Genomic DNA, 23,362 nt, shown 5'->3' with positions numbered 1-23,362 from the left:
ACTATGAGCTATCAAGATTAGATTTAGATGTTCCTGTCTGGTCTAGATTTGTGTGGAGAACCAAGATGTAATAAAGGTAAGGTGCATGGATTAAAGCTTAAAGTTTTACTATCAGGATGTTAAGCATTATTATCTCAATTTTACTGATGGGGAAACCAAGGCCCAATCCTGAAAGTATGTGGGTACTGCCATACCTTTGAGGATTTGGGCCTAGATGACATCCCAGATGACAGGACTCATGTTGGAGTCCTGTAGCAGAGCTAGGAATGGAACTCAGATCACATATCTCCAGTCCTGTGCTTTAGTGATAAGGCCTGTTGCTTCCCCATTTAGTGGTATGTTGTGAATGCTTTTGCTATACTCATTTCTGAGTGTGGTAGTGAGTCTATGGCGTGCTGATTAGAACACATCCTGCTGGACTGTGCAATCATCCTTGGCATGATTAATGCCAGCAAAGTATTGGATAAATTTAATCTGCAAAAAAGACAGAGCAAGAGTGTTTTGTGCATTTTATTTAATGCATTCAAGTGACTGTAAGAGTCAGCTTCTAAATGCTACATCTGACTAATGTACAACTAAACTGCATATTTTGTTGGTGTTACATAGAAGAGCCTACAACTGCTTTCTAACTTTTGATGTTCTCATCAATGAATGTTAATTTCTGACTGAATTTTTCAGATCCCATAGCTAGTAAATAAGTGAATATGCTGTATTTTGTAAGCAATTTCTTATAATCGCTTAGCTTGTGTTGAAGTATTTATTTTAAAAATGTCCTGCAGGGATTCCCAAAAGGTGATCTTGAAATTTTATCATACAAGGCTATTTTAGTATTTATAAAATAGCTAGTTTGGCACCTTCCAATGCAAGTTTTGTACATTTAATGCTAAAGTGCTTATGCAATCAAATATTCACATATTTCTTCCATGATGTACTTCAACTCTATATTGCTTAGGAATCAACTTTTGCAGGTGCACAGCTGGACTGAATGGCCATTTAATTCTATTAAATACATAATTTTATGTAATCTTCTTGGCAATAGTCTAATTTTAAGGTTTTTTCCCCCTAGTTAGTTACTCCTGGTTTAAACAGAATTAAAACACAGTCTGAAAGACATCATGGACTTTAACTGATATTAGAAGGTTCACAGATTATTCTCCTTTAGTAATCAACATCTAAACAGAAGGGGAAAGGTCTTCTCCCGATGAACACTCATAACAGCCTTTAAAACAAGGCCCCTGCAGAAACCTCCACTAATCCTGAGAATGATCAGAGTAAATGTTTCTAATTTCACACAAAAAAAGGCAGAATGTCCCTGTCATGGAATCTGTGGTTTCAGAACTGACACAAACAAGATCTGAGCTTTTCAGAACATGAAAAGTGAGATATTAACTCGTATTCGTTGTAATAAGTGGGGCTGGTATTGAAATACATGACAACTCATGGGAGTATAAATAGAGCCAAAAGAACCTTCGCACAGTAATGGAACTGCAAAGTGCTCCCACATCAAAGCAGTATGTATGTGTTTGAGTAATAACTACATTAGTTTCATACCTATTTTGATAGATTTTTCTTGTTATGCCTAGATAAGCTGTCAGCACAGTACAAATTATATATAAAATTCAAGGGACACTCTTCCATACATTTTATTGGTGAGGCCTCTAAACTCCAGTGTTTTGGCCTCTAGATTTCTAGTGTCCCTAGAAGTTCTCAGAGATTTCCAAGATGCAATCAACTCCCTATTTAAGGATATCAACACCCTTTTTAAGGATATTATAATTTTGTTCCTTTTGTCCAGTTCTGCATGGAAGTATCCAGGCAACAATTCTCTTTCATCTCAATATATGTCTGCTGTCTTAAAGCAGTTTAATAAATTAAGCCACACAGTATTGCTGTGTGATAAGTAGATATTATTTACATTTTATAGACAGGGAAATGAGAAGTCATAAGCCTTATCTGATGTCAACACAGGAAATCTGGTGCACAGGTAAGAACAGAACCCAAATCCAGCTATTAGCCCGGTGCCTTAACCATAAGAATCCTGCTTTTAGGCCACTGATTTATTGAATTATAGCTTATTGATTCATTTTTTGTATTTATAATTGTGATGATGTTCCTTATATCTGAAATTTCCCATACTGTTTGATAAGTGTTAGTTGATAGACTACCAGGTGATTGGGAGTGATATGCAAACACAAATACAAGCTGGTAGATAATAGAACCACAAAATCAACTGGCTGGTGTTGTCAGCCACAAAGAGGGATTTTAAAAGCCTATTTTATAATGTATCACTCGTAATCACTAAACCAAAGAAACTGCAAGTACCAAATGCAGAGGCACTCTTTCTTACTAATTTGATAACATTACCACTAGCATGCACAGTTCTTGTGGGAATTAATGCATGAAAATTCAGTTTTGCATAACAATGTCAAAATCATAACTCTGAAAAGGCCCAGCTTAGTTATAAAACTCAAGTGGAGGATTGATACAGTATCTTTAAAGACTTCATAAATGCTTTGTGATTGTGCATTGTATAATATCTTTGACAAGATATAAGAAGAAAGTGTTCCATTAAGTACACAGGCACAGATCAGATCCCTTAGCTCCATTTCTGGAGTCATGTTTGTTTTAGGTAAAGGTCATGAAGAAATGTTCCTTTGAAACTTCAGATATTAGAAGAATATAAAGAAACATTAGGATGAAGGACCTTTTGGTAGATCATTTTGTCAAAAACCCATAAATATCAGAATATGAAGAGGGACTTCACCACATACTATGCAAGGCTAATGCCCACTTTAGAGCAACATTCAATATTTTCCACATTACTTGCACTTTCATTGAAAATGTAAGATCCAGTGCATCAGTATTTAAAGCACTTAATCCCTTATTGTATTTTGTATATTTTTTAAAACACTGCCCACTTTTTATTTGCATCTCCAAGTATTTTGGTAATACATGACGTTAAATGGTTCTATTTATGTATTTTTTTATTCTTGTCTCCTTACTTCTAGCAGCCCTCTATTTGTGCTGCTGTTTATCAGGAAACACCATGTGAAAGTTAATAATAACATAATTTAGAGCAATAATTACATTTTTATTCAATAGCTGTGGGAAAACATTGAGTTGAATAATGAGATAAAAATGAGTGTCTTGGTCCTAACAGGACATTAATCAACATATTAACAGTGTAGGCAAACTGATTTGAGACTGTTATGGCTTAATTTGTCTCAAAATCATTATTTTTAATGTATTGCATAATGTAGTTTAAAATATGTGTTGAAGTGATTATACGTAAGCATTACATTTGCACAGAATACATGTTACTCTTTATTCTGCCATAGATTATAACTTTTTTTATAGTAGACAGTATAAAATGGATATTCCTGAAACTCTGGCATTTCAGGTAGATTGAGATAAAACTAAATTAATTATGCAACATATTTTATTAAAGCCTGTTATAATTACAAAGCCACTGGGATTTTGTTGTTGCAGCTGGGGGTTATGCGTTTGGTTTGGTTTTTACAAAATTCCAGAATGCTATCAAACGTGTCCTTTAACTAGTAGCAACTTTAACTAGTAGCAACTAGCTATGCAATTCATTTTAAATGTGCTCAGCTCTTCACAAAATTCTCCAACAGAATTAGATAACGAGGTCTTCCATTCTAATCATTAGCATCAGGTTTGGTCAGTGGCAATGTCTGATGACACATTAGACCTTCTTTGGTGCAGTGTCTGTTTTGTGAGAAGATCCTGATTTTTTTATTATAACATTATGACTGAGAAAGCCATCAAGTAATAACAGTGCATTTACTGTCCTTACTACCATTGTTTTTCCCTACTGAATTTATTTGGAGAAAGCTACAGGTTTCTAGTTGCTGACATTACAAAATTGTGTAACTTTACCAGAAACAGCAGTGTGGGTGATGGAAAGACTGTTTATTATGCTGCACGTGACAAGTGCTATTTCTCATTGTTTCTTCTGAAGAACATGCTGTAGTGACTCAGTGGTATTACTTACAAAATGGCCTAAAACCAAAGCATTTCATTGTATATGGCCTTATGAAAATACTGAATACACTAAATTCATGTCTGTAGAGTATGAGGCAATGGATTTACATCAGGGATAAATTTGGCCCTCTATATTTTGTTGCTGTTTGAAAATTAATGTTTTCCCTTAAATTAGCTCTACTCTGAAAAGTGAGTTTCTAAATATTGTACCTTCTTATGCAACAGATCCATGCTTTGGAGGTATTCAAGGTTCTTTCTGTTTATTTTAGTAACAAATGTACTGTTTATTCCTGTTACAATTTCAGAGACAGTTGTAAACCTATGGGGAGAGTTTGGTTCTACTCCTTCTTGTGCAACATCAACAGAAACATTTGAGAGGTGTACAGAAAAATTCTCTTTTGGTGAATTATGGATTTGAGCTTTGGAAATGTGGCTTTGTTCTAAATCAGAACAAAACCCCCAAATTTCAAAGTTCTCCAGAAAAGTAAATTCCAAGAAAAAATGGAACATTTATTTTGGATTGATCAAAACATTTGGTTTCTCTTTTGACTTCATTTATTTTATACTATAATCAAATAAATTAATCAAAATAAAAATTCATTTAAAAACAAAAAATCTCATTGTTTCATTCCAAAAATGCTAACACAGTGTGTTTTGATGTTGTCAGAACTTTCTTTCCCCAGTTTTTTTCTGAAACAAAATTTAGACATGTCATAATTCTAGTTTCTTTTGGACCTCACTTTCCATCATCCTAGTCTCCCTGTGCTTAGCCTCGTCTAACCCGAGAGCTAGAAAGAACAAAAAAAAACAGCTTGTTAATTCCCTTGCAGGATTTAACTACTCTGCCTCCAGGCAAAGAAAAAAAAAACTCGAGCTGCTCTCATCTTAAAAAAAAAAGGGGGGGGGGAGGGTCCTTTAAAAAAAAAAAAAACCTCCCTGGCTTTCAAGCAGCCAAAAGAAAAAATGTGTCCTTTTTAAAATCCTAAGGTCAGTGCTTCTAGTTCAAAATTATCCCACCGCTCTGCCACCATGTCAGAGTTCCCTCCCCACTCTGAACTCTGGGGTACAGATATGGGGACCTGCATGAAATACCCCCTAGGCTTATTTTTATCAGCTTAGGTTCAAAACTTCCCCAAGGCACAAATCCTTCCTTGTCCTTGGATGGTACTGCTGCCACTATCAAGTTAGCTAGACAAAGATTCAGGAAAAGGACTATTTGGAGTTTCTGTTTCCGCAAAATATCCCCCAAGCCCCTTCACCCTCTTTTCTGGGGAGGCTTGAGAATAATATACCAACCAAATAGGTAAACAAGGTGAGAACAGACCAGACCCTTCAGTTTTTAGGACACTAAAAACCAATCAGATTCTTAAAAACAGAACTTTATTATAAAGAAAAAAGTAAAAGAAGCACCTCTGTAAAATCAGGATGGAAGGTAATTTTACAGGGTAATAAGTTTTAAAAACACAGAGGATTCCCCTCTAGGCAAAACTTCAGAGTTACAAAAACAGAAATAAACCTCCCTCTTAGCACAGGGAAAATTCACAAGCTAAAACAAAAGATAAGCTAATGCCTTTCCTTGCTATTACTTACAATTTTTATAATCTTGGATGCTTATTTCAGGTAGTGTTTTAGGAGATGGTTTTTCCTGCCCTGGTCCCTCTCTGTCCCAGAGAGAACAACATAAGACCACACAAACAAAACCTCTCCCCACAGATTTGAAAGGATCTTCTTCCCTTATTGGTCCTTTTGGTCAAGTGCCAACCAGGTTATTTGAGCTTCTTAACCCCTTACAGGTAAAGGAGGGATTTTATGCTACCCTTAGCTGTATGTTTATGACACCCACACATTCCTCTGCACCGCACCCCACTTTTTTGCCAAAAGTTGGCATTTTTCCTGTTTGCTCTTGCCAATTGATCAAGTCAGAAACAGCAAATGAGACAAATGCCACTTTTTCAAAAAATATTTGGGATGGCTGGGACAGGGCTTAAAAAATGGACCATCTCAGCCAAAATGGGACATCTGGTCACCATATTCACAGCCAAGTATCCCAAGGAGAGATAGGAGCTTCCCTTCATTGCAGTCTTAGAGGACTAATTCCATGAGAGGAAGCCTGAGTGTCTAATTCAAGCTTTGTAAATTGCAGTGATTTTTCTAGGTCCTAAAAGTTAAGCATTGCAACATTCAGTTTTGCAACACCTAAATCCCTTTAAGCCCACTATAATATCTCTTGCAGTAAAAAGGATACAAAACGTGGTAGTAGTAACTACAAAGACAATTCTTTATGTTGGTTGCTAGACACAGAGAGCTGCTTTAGTTTGCCATGGCTCTCAAGGCTACAGATTGGTTAACCCAGTCTGTGTTGCCGAAATCCTGGTATGAATTAAGCAGACATGAAAGGATTGCTACATTGGCTATGGGACACCCACGGTGCCGTTTTTACATTATTGTACAACAGAGCTGCACTCTAAGGTATAGCTGTTTGCCATGGAGCCATGGCATGTGAGGAAAAAAAACATTTTTTTTAAAAAAACAAACAAATTTTCTACTTTAATCCTTTAGAATATATTTTTAAATTTCCCTTAACATTCCCATTTCCAAAGCCTTTAAATTAGCATATTTTATTTCTCATAATAATACCTCCCTGGGTACAAAGGGTCTCTCTTTTCTTGGCTTTCTTGTTTTGTTTTTTGGCTGCTGGACCGGATGAATGATGTGGTGGTACAATATTGAATTGGTAGGCACTTAGCAATTAGGTACTTAGCAATGCTAATGTCAGATGCCAGACAAACTGGATGTCAAACAAAGACCAGCTCAATTTAAGTATTCTGTGTGGTGCACAGAGTTGGCCGTATTTATACATTTCAGAAGACAATAGTACAGTAGATGCTCAAAAGCTAGTGGGGACACTTACAACAGAAAGAAGAGCAAAGAGAGGTCACTACTGATACTTTAATGGAATTTTCACAAAATGCGCCATTAAATATATTAAATACTATATATTTTCTCTTCTATCAGCTGTATTATATCCTATTAAAAAGCTGCTTATTTAAATCAGATGAAAAAGGGAGTTGTAAAACAAATCTGATGCTCTTCTCCACTAAGTTTCTTTTTCATTATGTTATTAGTTGCAGATGTTTGTGAACTTCAAATTTGTTAATTTATCACCTGTAAGTGTAAAAGCTACACAAACTCATTTTTTGTAATAAAAGGTTTAACACTTTCTTAAGGCAGCTTTTGTGATACAGGGGTGCTCCCAACATACCGCTTCAGTGGAAACTCTCTGAAAATTTGCTTAAAGAGACACTCATGGCTGTTTCACATAAAGCCAAGGTCCCTAATGAGACTGTACTGTGTGTGGTATGCTTTTGTTCCAAGTGTTCATAGCATGGTCCATGGTTCAAGTGTGATAGTTTATGAATTCTATGCATTAAGTAATTCTTACTTTTTCCAGTTTTAGATTTCTCAGCGTGCATGGTGTTTAAAAGTAGGAATAAGTGAGTGAGTGAATGTATGTAACTGATTAATCCTAATGCCCTTCTGTTGCTAAATGTAAGCCTACCAGAAAGAGGAAGATCATCACAGCAACATGCAAAACAAGCCTAGAAATTGGCCATAGAACAAACCGTAGGCATAAAAAATATGGTTGAAATCTCTACATATTCTGTCAGGTTTCAGAGTAGCAGCTGTGTTAGTCTGTATTCACAAAAAGAAAAGGAGCGATGAAGTGAGTTGTAGCTCACGAAAGCTTATGCTCAAATAAATTTGTTAGTCTCTAAGGTGCCACAAGTCCTCCTTTTCTTTTTAGGTATTCTGTGTTCCAGAAGCAAAGTCACTGGACACTTTAGTCTGGGTTCTAAACTCAGTTGTACCATCTTAAATCCAAATTAACTCAATTCATTTCAGTGGAATTACTGCATATTTATATTGGTGCAATTGAGGTCAGGCATTGGCCCTTGGATTTTTCATCCTGAATGTATTTGTTGTGGTTCCCCCAAGGTTGTCTACTTCTAATCATTTCTGTGGTTTAGCTTCCAGGTACATGTAAATGTATCTTCACTTGCCTTACAACTAGCAAATGTGGAGAAAATAGATCTAATATGCAAAGTACTACAGCTGTTTAGAAAACTGTAAGCATAAATCTAAAATTTAAAAATGGTCAGAAAACACAGGCTTTGTTGCCAGCTGTACTCTGGGTTTGTTTTGAGGTCATTGTGGGTTGCTCAAAATTTTTCAATAGAACTTGCAATATTCATTTTTCCATAACTATTTTGATTTTTTTATAATTACAGTGATGAGCTTCATTCAGTGATGAGCTGCCAAAATCTGAACAGCGGCTTCCCTCCTCACCCCACGAGGGGGACTCCTGCCCTATCCAACACCCCCCTGCATTCCTTGACGCCCTCCCCAGGACCCCTGCCCCATCCACCCCCCTCCTCTGTCCCCTGACTGCTCTCAGAACCGGGCAGGAGGGTCTTGGGGGCCACCATAGGGGTGCTCACCCCACCCCTAAGAGCCAGAGGCACCTTCTGGGGGATGAGGTGAGGAGTCCCGGAGATGCTTACCTGGGGCAGCTCCCAGGAAGCATCCAGCAGGTCCCTCTGGCTCCTAGGGGCGGGAGAGCGTAGCTGGGGAGGAGCAGGGGGAGCGGCCGCTCCCCCACTGATCACATCAAAAGTGGCGCCTTAGGTGCCGACTCCCTGGGTGCTCTGAGGCTGGAGCACCCACGGGGAAAATTTGGTGGGTGCAGAGCACCCACTGGCAGCTCCCCGCCCTGCGACCGGCCCCAGATCACCTCACCTCCGATCCGCCTCCTCCCCTGAACGCACTGCCCTGCTCTGCTTCTCTGCCCCCCCCGGCCCCAGCTTCCCGTGAATCAGTGTTCGGCAGGAAGCCAGGGAGGGCTGAGAAGCAAGCGGCGGCTTCGCGCTCAGGCCGAGGGTGGTGGAGGTGAGCTGGGGCGGGAAGCGGTTACCCTGTGCTCCCCCCCCCAGGTTACCTGCTGCGGCACGGGCGGCCCTCCTCGCACCTCCCACCCCAGCTCACCTCCACCTCCCTGGGCCTGAGCGGGAAGCTGCGGCCTACTTCTCAGCCTGCCCCAGCTTCCTGCGCGAACAGCCGATTTGTGGGAAGCCTGGGGGGGGCGGAGAAGCAGAGCGGGGCGGCGCGTTCAGGGGAGGAGGCGGAGACGGAGCGGAGGTGAGCTGGGGCCGGGGGTGGGGCAGGGAGCTGCCGGTGGGTGTTCTGCACCAAATTTTGCCCTTGGGTGCTCCAGGGCTGGAGCACCTGTGGAGTCGGTGCCTAAGGCGCCACTTTTGGCTGTTTAAATTTAGAAGCCCTTTTAGAACCAGTTGTCCCTCACTAGAACTTTAACAACCAGTTCTAGTGAACCGGTGCGAACATGCTCCAGCTCACCACTGAGTTTATTCCAATAAAGGCTTAAATTCCTGGTTCACGGCTAGACATACATTCAGATGAAAATCTTCAGAATAAAATATTTAGCTATCATTTATCCTTGCAAATGTTAAGGCTACTGCAAAAGGACCACGGCGATAGGGAAACTTCCATCTTTTCTGTAACATATTTTACCTGTGTCATACTTTCCAAGGCAAACAGCAGTGGATGCTTTTAACAAAGGCTTTATCAAGTTTAGTTTAACTGATTACAAATTTGTGGCAGTCCCAGCTTTTTCAGTTCTTAAATGCATGGGATTCCTTATCCAAATATGCATTGACAAAACTTTTTCCTGTGGCTACACAGCCAGCAATGCCTGCTAGCTCTGTATCTTCCTTTTCCCTGCTCATCACTTATTCCATCTGGGAACATCTAGTAAGTGTCAACTGAGGTGATCAAGTATGAATAGGCATGAGGTGGCAGAGAGAACAGCCTTCCTGCAGCAGACATGATGTAACTAAGGAGTGGCTGCATACAATGACTCATCAGCTATCACGGTGCTAGTCTAACAGTGGGTATGAACTTATGCAGGCTAAAGACCATATACACTTTCCATTGTACATAACTGTGGTAAATATTTGACTCAGGACAGTAAAAGGGGACAAGGACTGACTGTGAATCTGACATCTTTGACCCTATCAGGCAGTGTGATTCTGAGGGACAAGGGTAGTCAGCAGTGAACTGGTTTGGTTTTACTTGTGGCCTGGACCCTTAGATGGTCAGCAGAGGGGGTTAAAAATAGAACAAGTTGCAATAGTTCCAGTCCCAATGTGATATGTATTAATTCCCCGTATAACGAAAATTCCCAGATAAAGTCTATTCTCATCTCCAGATTAGCAAAATCGAGATAGCAATAGCAGAGTTACCTGCTATTTTGAGGCATGTGCCCTCGCCAGTTGTTGGCATAAGTCTTCATGTTTTGAAAAAAGGCCTTATGGTTTGTTCCATGCAGATACAAGAGTTACAAAAACCATTCTCATTTGGTTATTTTGGTTCATATGCCAGTGTTACTGAATTACACTGAAAACCACTTACCATAGTTCTGCTGCAGCTACATTTACTGCAGAAAGACAACGCAGTGCTATTCTGACATAGCTTTGCTACGGCAGAACAGATATGACCAGCCCAGTGGCCTTCACTGTAATTCTAATAAGAAAACACTCTAGAGTTCTATTAGCCATGAATTTGCTGCAGGTGAAATGAGATGAAAATAAGTGAAATCTGATCCTGAAGTTCACAATGTGAATATTTTAACAATGTGTTTAGTTAATGCCTATTCTTCTAACAGATTTTGTATAGAAGAAATATGGGTCACATGGGCCTAGTAAAAAGAATCTACAGAAACAGAAGCTCAGTTCTTATTCATAATCTACAGATTCAAAGAATCAGAATGGGAGGTGATACCTTATATAAGAATAAGAATTTCCAATAATTTTTAAAGTGAAAATATTCTTAAAGAAGGTTTCACAAAGCTTTGCTCAGCTGAGTTTTATCTTTACAAGGATCCAAAAAAATGAATAAAGTATGATCATTCCACACTCTGGTCTTCAAATAAAAGAGTCAGAATACCCCTAAAATGACCACAGAAGAATAAATTAGTGTCACCAGAATGCCATCATGATACACGGTGGGGCCTCACTATGACCATTCACATTAATAAATGGGCAAAATCATTGCAAAATGCTATTGCATGTTGTGAAAGGGCAAGTTAGTGGGCCAGCATGATAAAAATCAAGATTTCATCCCAAAAGCTACTTGGTTCATTTAACAACTGCAGTTGAACTGTATTTATTTATGCTATTCTTTCATAGCATTGTAGTGAAAGGGCTGCAGTATGTTTTGTACAGAGAGATCCTGCATGTGTTGTCTTATGCAATATTTTGTGAGTTGCAGCTCAATCTGTTTCTTTGCTGCAATCTCAAATGGGAGAGGGAACAAATGATGAGGACTTCAATAGCTCAGACATAGGTGAGGTTTTTCGTAGGAGTGGGTGGGTGAGATTCTGTGGCCTGCGTTGTGCAGGAGGTCGGACTAGATGATCAGAATGGTCCCTTCTGACGTTAGTATCTATGAATCTATGAGGGCATGGGAAGGAGACCGGCTCCAGTAGCCTGAGTCCCAGGATCCTTTCTGCCCATCACTTCCAAGGAGCAGACTAGCGTGTGAGGGAGGGAGAAGCTGTCCAGGAGCCAACAGTAGATTTTAGATAGGGAAAGAGATAGGAGAGAGCAAGTGGGCTGGGCTGATGCTACCTTGCAGAAGTGTAGGGCAGTGGATAAGAGTGAGCTGGCTACAAACTGCTCAGCTCTTTCTCCATTCTCCTCCTGTGAAAGATATACTGGGCCTCCTATCCCCTAGGTGGAGGTGGAAGTGAGGGTGTGGCAGAGAGACCACAGTGGTAGAGCCTTGGAGGTGGGGACAGCCTACATTAATTGTTTTGGGGCTATCAAAGGGAGAGCCTGCACTAATTGAATTTGGAGGGCAGAAGTGGGCTACATTAATTGGGCTGGGGGTAGCCTGGGCAAGGCAGATGACTCTTTTCCATCTTTAATAGGGCAGTGATGCTCTTTATTAATGAATGGTACCCTGCAATGGCAATGGCCTGCAGCAAAAGTGGAGTTTCATTTTGAAATACATTGCTTAGTAAACAGATTTGATAACAAAATGGCCAGATTGTAGTTAGCCCCCATGTAGGCGTGCAAAGGGTGTGGGTGCAAGCAACTTCCGCTTTGTGCTTCTCATGTAGGGCCAGCCGTAGCTGCAGTCCTTCTGGTCTCCTGAGTGCAAGCATTGTTCCTAGGTGGTACCAGCAGCCACTCCAACAAGGGACGGGAGGCAGCAGGGACAAGGCCTTGTTTCCTTTCTGTGCCAGGCGGTAAGGAAGGACAGTGTGTGCTTTATCTCTTCAAGGGATGTGGCAGGGGCTCTGCAGGCCTTAGAGTTCCAGAAGGCATCTCAGCCCAATAAGGCATAATGCCTCCCGCAGCACTGTGCTTTGTGGGTTAGTATAGGACTGCAATATCCCTTAGTGCATTAAATGCATAACTAAACCCTAAATAAATAAATGTGCCTAGTCAGTGTTGCAGATGTAAGGACACCATCCCGCAAGATGATGACTGAGTGCCCTCAATTCCCTTTGAAGTCAGGGAGAGTATCGTGCACTCAGTACCTCAGAGTATCAGGCTCTAAATTTCCACATGACTACCCCAGCCTAACCACAAAATACCTACATTACAGGATTTAATAGTAGTTAATGTGGTTTATGTAGTTAACAGCTACTAAAACAGAACATTTTCTTTTGTAATGATGAAAGTAAAGAACCTGTGACCCAAGTCCTGCACATAGTGTTTCAATATCTGCAATTTACTATTTTAGATTATGAAAAATTTTGTACAGTTTATTTTTTCTCCCTCACAAAGTGAGCCAGAGATGGATTCTTTATTGATAGGGATCCATCTTCACACATTAGTCCAATCTGAACATATGACAGGCATTAGGTAAGATAATTCACCAGCATAAAATACTGTATCCAGAATAAAACAAAGCTTTTTTTAAAAAAACATACCCAGAGTTTTTTCAGATTTCAAAAGAAGGGCGGGGGGGGAGGAAGGTAGAGGTTAATTATGATGTGTGACAAGTTGACATGATGACAGAAACATGTAAATTTCATGTATTATCAAGCCTGATCTGAATGTCTTTACAACATATACAAATTGAAGGATTAAGTGTTGGAAGAGGTTTCAGAGCTAGGAAGGTGCTATGGGCTGGTGTGTGACACTCTGATTAAGACACTGAGAGTGCACAAAAAAATCATTTGTTGGCATGACATGTCAGATGAATGAAGAATCAGTCTGTGTGAGTTCAGTTTTCTTTCAAAAAAGCCTTATGGATCAGCTGCAGGGACACAAGGAGGCAAGCAGTACATTGATTTAATATAAACAATATGCAAAGTACATAATCAAAATCAAAATCCTTTCATAGTATTAGTAAGCACAACGAACAATGTGAATTGACATAAGTAGCATTTCCTTCAAGTTTTACATCCAAGAGTAGCTCATATTATATGGCTAATTCTCTTTCCAGCCATGACCAAATTGTGTACTGAACTTTACTTTTGTTTGATACTGAAAAATAAATGATAGAAAATTGGAGCCAACAATATGTTCTGATTATTCCTGTGGTATAGAATATCCTCTCACTGTGACAAACCATATTTATCTCCCTAGGGAGAAGGAAGGAGGGATTCCTTATGGTTCATAGGCATGTGCAGTACCGTTACGTTAAATAGTCATGTTACTATTTAACATTGACACTGATATTTTATTTCATTTTTACATAAATATTAAGATTTTTATTTGCAAAATCTTGTCTGAATAGATTTTGCTGTTGGAAAAAAATTTAGGGAATTATGTAAGGCTATTTTATCCCTCAAAACCTATCCTTCTCATGTTAGTATTTTACTTCTTTGTGATCAATTGTACCTTAGTCTTAGGAACTTCTCTGGTAGGCCGCTCTGTATATTTAGTTATGAAAAAGTAATGCATTGAGATTGTTACTGATGTCCTTCATAGTTTTCCTTGCCTTTCATTTTTGTGGTAGAAAATACAGGAAGCCACGTAATCATAAGAATTTTCCATTATTCATTTCAATTTCCCCTTAACCAGGATAAAGAAGGAGAGAAAGTACTATCTTGTGTAAGAGGTATTGGGCTAGTATTTTATTTATTTAGATTTATACAGCTAATAAATAGGTGCCTAGGTGGTTTTAGCCATTATTTAAAACCACAAATAACCAAACAGAGCCTTCATTACGAGGAAAGGTTAAAAAAACTGGATATGTTTAGTCTTGAGAAATGAAGAATAACGGGGGGAGGGGAGACACTTTAACAGTCTTCAAATATGTAAATTACAAAAATGTAACCATGACCAATTGTTCTCCATGACAACTGAACGTTGGACAAGAAGTAATGAACTTAATGTGCAGCAAGGGAGATTCAACTATCTAACTTTAAGGATAATTCAGCAGTGGAATAGGCTTCAAGGGAGGCTGTGAAATCCCATCACTGAAGGTATTTAAGAACAGGTTAGAAAAACCCCCTCTCAAGGATGGTCTAGGTTTACTTGATCCAGGCTCAGCACCCAGGGGATAGACTAGATGACTTCGAGGTCCCTTCTAGCCCTACATTTCTATGATGCTATCCTTGAGGGGGCCATTTAGGGATCTGGGGCAAAAATTGGGGATTGGTCCTGCTTTGAGCAGGGGGTTGGACTAGGTGACCTCCTGAAGTCCCTTCCACCCCTGATATTCTATGATTCTATGAAATAGAAATAGCTGGTTCAGCCTTAAAAACAATACATCTGAAGAGATGTCTTTAAAAAGCCCCCATTAAAAAAGTCAGACTTGAAATGTGACCTGAAGATCAACAAATCTGGGCTATTTTGGAGACTGTCCTGGAGAGCAGCCTGTTAAAAGTTCCCTCTCCTTTATACTCATGGAGGTCTAGCTCAAGTGCTCCAACTGATCTCAGCTGCAGCAGTGTCACATGAGAAGAGAGAAGGTCTCCCATGCAGGCATATCCAGGACCATTTAGAGCTTTAGAGCACCATAAATTCAACCTGGAGATCCATAGGGAACCAGTGCCAGTAATGTAGGATGAGTGTAATGCATTTCTAGTGAGATACCTGCTAAGCAAGTTGGCTGCCAAATTCTTCAGCAGTTTCAGCTTCAGAGTGGATTTAAGGTGTAGCCCAGGGGGTGCTCAGTGCAGTAATCTAACCCTGAGGGGACAAAGGCATTAATCTCAGTTGTGAAGTCTTGTATCAGAACAAAAGAGCTGCCACCTTCTAGTCAGACACAGCTGGGGAAAGGAAAAAAAAAAACAAAAAAACAAAAACACACACACAGACATCTTGGCTGCCCTTGAAAACTGATCATCCACATTGAAATGGGAATCTAACATGACTCCTATACTCTGAGTGCTTCTAGCAAGTAATGACACCTTCCCAGATGTAATTTGTCATATCTTTCTATAGCTTTTCCAAATCTACTAGCATCACTCCTGTTTTATCTGGATTGAAGCTCACCCAGTTTGCTCTCAGCCATTCCCTAATCTCAACCAGACACTGGCAAAGGCACCTGAGTGCACTACCTGAATCAGAAGAGATACAAAGATAAAGCTGGGTGTCATGCTGCAATCCATACTCTCACTAAAGCCTCCCTATGGCTAGGGTGACCAGATAGCAAGTGTGAAAAAATCGGGAAAGGGGGTTGGGGGGTTTATAGGACCCTATATAAAAAAAGACCCAAAAATCGGGACTGTCCCTATAAAATTGGGACATCTGGTCATCCTACATATGGCCCTCATATACACATAGAACAAGAGGGAGGAAGATGTAACCCTGTAGAATGCCCTTGAGGAAGATAAGCATTGCCCAATACACCTCTTGAGATCTCTTTACGGAAGGGAAAAAAATCCATTTCAGAGCAGTCTGACTTATTCCTGCTTCAGTCCAGAGGTTTGTCAACTGTGTCAAGGACAGCTGATACATTCAATAGTATCAGCATGGATACTTGATCTTCATCCATCCCTAGGAGAAGATCAACTAAGGCAGACTTTGTACCAGGTTAGTGACAGGATTGATGAGGGTCAAGAATATCCCAAGCATCTAGATACCTGGAAATTGTCCCACCACAAGCGTTCAATATTTTCTACATCCATCCTTTTTTACTCCATCATGCTCTACCAGAGGTCTCAATGACTGCCCAAAATCTCATCTCAACAAGCCATCCTTAAATAAATATTTAATCTGTTTATGAGGGATAACATTTGCCTTCATTTCAGTATCTCTTCTTCTTACTTTACTAGCTGTGTATCTATGCTTTCAGCTCTGGTACATTTTCTTATTAGTATTATTCTGAATTATTTGTGAGATCCTGGTAACATGTACAGCACATGGATATCAGGACAACTCCTGTCCCAAAGAGCTAATCTCCTACAGTGAAATGGGCCAAACACTGAGTTTACTTAGGAACTCAGCCATGCAGAGGGAGACACTGATTTGTGAAAGATGTAGATTTATTAGAGCTTTGCTTATCTAACTGAACCTGATAGATAAAAAGGTAACATTTTCAAAAGTGCCTAAACTACATGAAAATGGGACTTAGGCTCAGATTTTAAAGGCATATAAGGTGGTGTTCTGCTCAGCATTGCAAGGCTGAAGAGCCAGGTTTTTAAAGGTGTTTAGGTGTGTAAAGATGCAGATGAGCCCCGAGAGGGATTTTCAAGAGCACCTCAGTGCCTAACTGCCATGCCTAAGCCTAGATGTTCAAAAATATTTAGGCACTTCACTCCCATTGAAAGCAACGGGAGTGAAGTGCCAAAATACATTTTGGGATTTGGGCCAAAGTCCCTTTGGAGATTTAGCCCTAAGTACCTAGTCACTTTTGAAAAATGGGACTATCTAAATCTCTTGGGTCTTGCAACGCTGAATGGAACAGCAGCTAAATGCCTTAAAAAATCTGGGACTTAGGCTCTCTGGAAAATTTTACTCAAAGTCCACAATTAAGTGTATGCTACATTGAGTGTTAAAGGGCCACTTCCTGGCCTGGAGCTGGGAAACAGTGAATACTAACCTTCTTAGGGTGCCCCCACGCAATGTTTGGGTGGGGTGGCTGCAGAGAATATAGGTCTGATTGGCTTAAAAATGTGTGTGTGTTTAACCTGCTTACTTGTTCCTGTATTTGGTAGTCATTTTGAGATGTCCCTGGCAGGTACACACAGGAACCATTTCCAAGATGAATGCCAACTACGTATCCAACATGGAAGATGAAAGGAAAACTGCATGGTGGCGGGCTGACTGGCTATCTAGGATCAGTGTGGAGGGTTTTCTCCCACTGTCATAATATAAACAGCAGACTTAGTGCTTGAGCAATACAGAGCTAGATCCACCCTGTGATCCTTTCACTTCTAGAGATAAGGTGAAGGACAACAAGGGTTTTTTTTTTTTCAGAACAGCATGCTCATCCCTAGCTGGCATAGCTCTGTGCACCCATAGCGAATCTGGGAGAATAAATAAAATGGGTGGGGATCTTTCATTATGACATAGCTATGGCCCTGATTTGTAGCTATTGCTCACTCTTCTTTGTTAAGCAGTGTCTGAGCAATATGTACATACCAGTAATTTGGCATGCAACCAAATGATTATTGTACACATGCTACGAGTGGAGTTGTTGCATATATTTGTTACCTTCTTCACACATCATGGCCAGACTATAGAAAAATATGATGAGTGTCACGTTTTTTAATGACTGCACAGTCTGTTTTCAACATCTCCAAAGTGTCTGCTGGCTGTGTCCGATTATAGTGAAGCATCTGAGCAGTTAATTATGGATCTGTATGTTTCAGGCACATAGGCATCCCCTACAGCTTGTTCAGAGTTGTGTGCTACCAGTGAAGTTAGTTTAACCACTGTACAGGCAATCTTTATCCTCATGCCTCTGACCATTCCCTTCAGAATCATCTTGTATTTATTTGTTGAGGAGGTTTCAGCTCTGTGCAGAGAAACTGGTGCTAAGCCAATGCCAATATCATGGCACAGTCACAACCTCCTAGGCCTTCCATGACCTGTTTGGGAAGTGGGTTTGTTGGTATAATGTTGCCTGCCTATCTCCCACAAATAACTGTCAGCGTTTACACAAACTGGGAGAATAATGCATTTACAACAGACATACAGATCCATGCATTTTGACCTAGAAGCCACCTCTCTGAGGAACTCCTCCATCCCCTCCAATGACATTTGCATCTTTCCTATCGCTTCCACTGACAACACTGTACTGTGCCTGAGTGAGCTGGGTAGCAAGAGTGGTGGGGTTTTCTTTTCAATAGCTGATGTATCTCTCCCAAAGCTGCTGTTTCCCCAGCAGATGGCTGTAGATGCCGTTCCTTAACTCATACGAGGTGGCTATATAGGAGGGAAGTTATATTTACAAGTTCATTGTCACCATGAATAGACCATTCCAACATCATGCAGTGCATAAGGGACTCACCCATCTATTCCGCACGAGGGACTTACCCAATCAACTACCCTTACTCACTGCTATTCCACAAATGTTCAACATCTGTACATGCCCTTTTGGTGTGGGAGAGGGGAACATCCATCCTTCTGCCTATGCACAGATCAGTTTCTAAACCAGAATATGTATGCCCAGAAGCCTCTCCTCTAGCTGTGGATTAATAAATTGGTCTCCTAAGAGTGGGTCCACCCTTCCCACTGATGGCTGGGCTTGTTAGCAATATGAATGTGCACCAGTTGTAGGCAATTTATAGGTTCTCTCAGACTTAGCTTTATCCAATGTGACTGCAGCCAGCATTTCCAGCAGGTGCAACTCCCAGTTTTCATTCACCTTTTGTGTTTTGTTTAATTACAGGGCTGACAGTGCACAAGCTACAGACACAGTGTTATACTTTGTGGAGGATAGCCCATTGCAATTGCCTCACTTTGTTGTTCTTTGCCTTCCTCTCTTCTGTTCTTCCCTTCCAGCTTTTCTTCCTTCTCCTGGGTAAGGGGGTGTGTTTTTTCCCCCCTCTATGGGTTTCAGTGTACACTTCTGATTCTAACTTCTCCTTTCTTTCCCCCTAGTTTAGTACTCTTCTTTCATTCATCTTCCCCATCCTCAGTCTCTGAATGTCTTCTCTTTCTTGCCCTTTCCCTCATTCTCTCTAACATTCCCTCTTTTTTGTTGAACTTGCTCTTGTCTAATCATATCAGTCTCTTTCCTGCACTCCGTTCCCCTTGCTTTCCTGCTGCACCTCGACTTCATTCACCCCTGCTCCCCCCTGCAGAAGCATTTGCTGCTTCTCCCTCTACCACACACTGCAACCTCCCATTCATTGATTCTGGGCCTAAAGTCAGTAGGTACAGAAAACATAAAAGGTCACCCAAGTGCTGGAATTTGAATTGGAATTTCTGAGGTGAAGCACAGCTTTGTAGCTAAAGGAATGAGGAGGTCTGGTTCCAGATCTGCCACAGGTTTGGTACATGGCTTTGGGCAGGTCATTTACATGTGCGCCAGTGGCTTAGTTTCTCTATGTGAGACTTCCCGGGGGTACTCAGGGTTGAGAGGCACTTCACTGTCACATGCCCTTAGTGTAAGGAAATCTTGTCTGTACCTGCTGAGGCTCAGCTCCCTGACTCCACCAGTCTCTGGCAACACAAGCTCTGCCTTCCAGAGACTTGACAATCCTTCCTTGACAATACTCACTGTCTCTGTATAAGTTAGCAATAGGCACACACCACCCCCACGTCCTCAGAGCACCCCCCTGGAATGCCCAGCCCCTGTTCCATTGAACACTCACAGAACTCTCAGATTTGGTACTTCCAAAGGAACAGAACACACCAGCAAGCAAGATTCAACTCAGGATCACCATGCTACTTAACACACAGCCCTTAGATACAGATAGTGAAAGCCAGAATAAGTTTATCATCAAAGAACAGGGATACAAGTGATAGAAAGTAAGAATATTGGAAACAAATGGTTACATATAAAACAAAGTCATAATATGATTTCCAGAGCTTAATCTTAACTCACATGGTAGTCCTGTCTCATACAAGGTAGCTTATCCTAAGTCCTTTTCTACTGTTTTCAGCCAGGTTGACAGATTCCCCCTTTCATAAAATCAAGCCCACTGGCAGCTAGTCCTCACAGATTGAAGGATACCTGGGGGTTCATCGGTACCAGATACACCAAACCTTTTGATCTTCACCTGAAAAATGGGGTGTTTCTCCCTACTTCAGAAGAAAATTAATAGGAAGAGGTAAATATTGAAGTCTCCATCAGCTCTTCATTAGCATTTGACTCAGTATGTTAATAGACTACTATTGTAGGACACATAGTACACAGTTGTCCCTTCTGTCTGGAGAAGTTTGTCTCAAGAGATGCTATCTTTGATGACCTGCCTTTAATTACAAGGCCCTGAGAATCTAATTTCCAGCATAGAAACATAACGCCGCACAATGATCATGCTGACCAGCATGATACAGGCTTTTATTAGAGCCCTTACTTGTCACTCTTTGGGTGAATCCATGAGATCCCTGAACGCGTGTGCTCTCGTGCCCTCTGCCAGCTGGCATCCCGAGGTCCTTTGGTCACACTCCACCTACAAAATGTGCGCATGTTCACACTTCTCTATTTTACAGGAATGTTGTGAAGCTTCATTAATTAACTTCTGTTGCCTGATCAGAAAGCCAGCACAAGACCTAAGTACTACTTAAGACTTTAAGGCTCTGCCCATACAAAGCCATCTCTAAGCCACGGGAGTCCCACACAGGTTCAGGGGTTCACTGCTACAGGTCTAATTAAGGATGAGGTCTTTAATGTCACCTAATACAGGGGTTGTTCTAACCAGTGTTGCTGGGCTGTCTTAGGTAAAGAAAAGCTTTAAGCTTTCCCACCCACAAATTCTTCTCCACAATACCCCAGGGTTCAACAGCTACTTGCACTGCCATGCAGGAGCAGTATTCAGACCTAATGTTGTCACAGCCAGGAAAAACCCACACCGCAGGTCCAAAAGGAACTGGTTTCACTTCCTGTTGGAATCCCAATGATGTCCTTTTGTTTCTGGTTATAACCCCCTTATCGTGGGCCATTTTGCCTATCCTTCCAGACAAGAAGAGCTGATGACCCACCTCCTCCCTAAATGGTTCAAGATGTTACTGGAGACCCTTCCAAAATGCTTCTTCCTGTGGGGGCTGGACTCTTCCTGCTTTTTTGCCTCCCAGACACTTCTAACCTACCTTCTAACACTAGGGTAGCCTGGATGTGTTCACCTCAATAGGTACAGAGGTTAGTTCAGCTAAACACCAACAAGTCTGGATACTTACCTAAACCCAACAAGGCAAGTCTGCAAAATTAGTCTAGAAATACCTCGAGAGAAGACTGGAATTTTTTTTCTGGTTGGACCCAGATCCAGCAAAGCAATCTTGTAGAGTCATTGGGAAACGAAAAATAATTGTTAAAAAAATGGTCACACCCTTTATTCAAGTTTTGGAAGAAAGTGTACATTGGTTCTTATTTCAGCTGAACTGGTTTACTGATCTCCATCAAACCTTTTTCAGCTGGAGAGTAAGGGAGTGCTCTGAATGTTCTTTTGGAAACTACGCTGTATATGGCAGCACTGTAGTGCCAGGAGCTCATAAGTTCATTTTTTTTATTTAGAGAACAGCAAAAACTGAGTACAGCAATTCTATGGCATTATTTTGTTATGAATAAAAACCTCCATAACACCAACACTAGGCAACAGTATGACAATTACTACATCAAACCATAGTATAAGAACCTCCTCAGTAAAAGTCCCTACAGTTTATATTAGTTTGCTGAATTCAGCACTCTCAGTGAGTCTCTCTATAAAACAAGTTTCAGAGTAGCAGCCGTGTTAGTCTCCATCTGCAAAAAGAAAAGGAAGACTCGTGGCACCTTAGAGACTAACAAATTTATTAGAGCATAAGCTTTCGTGAGCTACAGCTCACTTCATCGGATGCATTTGGGCTGTAGCTCACAAAAGCTTATGCTCTAATAAATTTGTTAGTCTCTAAGGTGCCACAAGTACTCCTTTTCTTTTTGCGAATACAGACTAACACGGCTGCTACTCTGAAACATATACATTGTAAGGAGAGTGATCAGATAAGGTGAGCTATTACCAGCAGGAGAGCAGGGGGGAGAAAAACCTTTTGTAGTGATAATCAAAGTGGGCTATTTCCAGCAGTTGACAAGAACATCTGAGGAACAGTTGGGGGTGGGGGGAGGGAATAAACATAGGGAAATAGTTTTACTTTGTGTAATGACCTATCCACTCCCAGTCTTTATTCAAGCCTAAGTTAATGGTGTCCAGTTTGCAAATTAATTCCAATTCAGCAGTCTCTCGTTGGAGTCTGTTTTTGAAGTTTTTTTGTTGAAGAATAGTCACCCTCAGGTCTGTAATCGAGTGACTGGAGAGATTGAAGTGTTCTCCAACTGGTTTTTGAATGTTATAATTCTTGACGTCTGATTTGTGTCCATTCATTCTTTTACGTAGAGACTGTCCAGTTTGGCCAATGTACATGGCAGAGGGGCATTGCTGGCACATGATGGCATATATCACATTGGTAGATGCGCAGGTGAACGAGCCTCTGATAGTGTGGCTGATGTGATTAGGCCCTATGATGGTGTCCCCTGAATAGGTATGTGGACAGAGTTGGCAACGGGCTTTGTTGCAAGGATAGGTTCCTGGGTTAGCGGTTCTGTTATGTGGTGTGTGGTTGCTGGTGAGTATTTGCTTCAGGTTGGGGGGCTGTCTGGAAGCAAGGACTGGCCAGCCTCCCAAGATCCGTGAGAGTGATGGGTCGTCCTTCAGGATAGGTTGTAGATCATTGATGATGCATTGGAGAGGTTTTAATTGGGGGCTGAAGGTGTTGGCTAGTGGCGTTCTGTTATTTTCTTTGTTGGGCCTGTCCTGTAGAAGGTAACTTCTGGGTTCTCTTCTGGCTCGGTCAATCTGTTTCTTCACTTCAGCAGGTGAGTATTGTAGTTGTAAGAACGCTTGATAGAGATCTTGTAGGTGTTTGTCTCTGTCTGAGGGGTTGGAGCAAATGTGGTTGTATCATAGAGCTTGGCTGTAGACAATGGATCGTGTGGTGTGGTCTGGATGAAAGCTGAAGTCATGTAGGTAGGCATAGGTAGGCCTGTTGCCAACTGTGTCCACATCTATTTAGGGGACACCATCATAGGGCCCAATCACATCAGTCACACTATCAAAGGCTCATTCACTTGCACATCTACCAATGCGATATATGCCATCATGTGCCAGCAATGCCCCTCTGCCATGTACATTGGCCAAACTGGACCTTCTCTATGTAAAAGAATAAATGGACAC

At 41.0% G+C, this 23,362-nt stretch overlaps 1 long non-coding RNA gene across 1 annotated transcript in view; it reads right to left on the bottom strand.

The window, feature by feature from the left end:
- Nucleotides 1-12,630: 12,630 nt before the first annotated feature.
- LOC119863685 overlaps nucleotides 12,631-23,362 on the bottom strand; it is a 35,095-nt gene continuing 24,363 nt past the window's right edge. Inside the window, exons 2-3 of the long non-coding RNA XR_005295706.2 lie at nucleotides 15,138-15,233; nucleotides 12,631-13,350 (exon numbers count right to left, since the gene is read on the bottom strand). This is a non-coding gene — a long non-coding RNA (uncharacterized LOC119863685). The remainder of the gene's footprint in view (nucleotides 13,351-15,137; nucleotides 15,234-23,362) is intronic.

The sequence above is a fragment of the Dermochelys coriacea genome, chromosome 11 (assembly GCF_009764565.3).
Source record: "Dermochelys coriacea isolate rDerCor1 chromosome 11, rDerCor1.pri.v4, whole genome shotgun sequence".
Lineage (NCBI taxonomy): Eukaryota > Metazoa > Chordata > Testudines > Dermochelyidae > Dermochelys > Dermochelys coriacea.
Note: the sequence above shows the minus strand (reverse complement) of the source record. Positions and strands in the feature narration are given on the sequence as shown.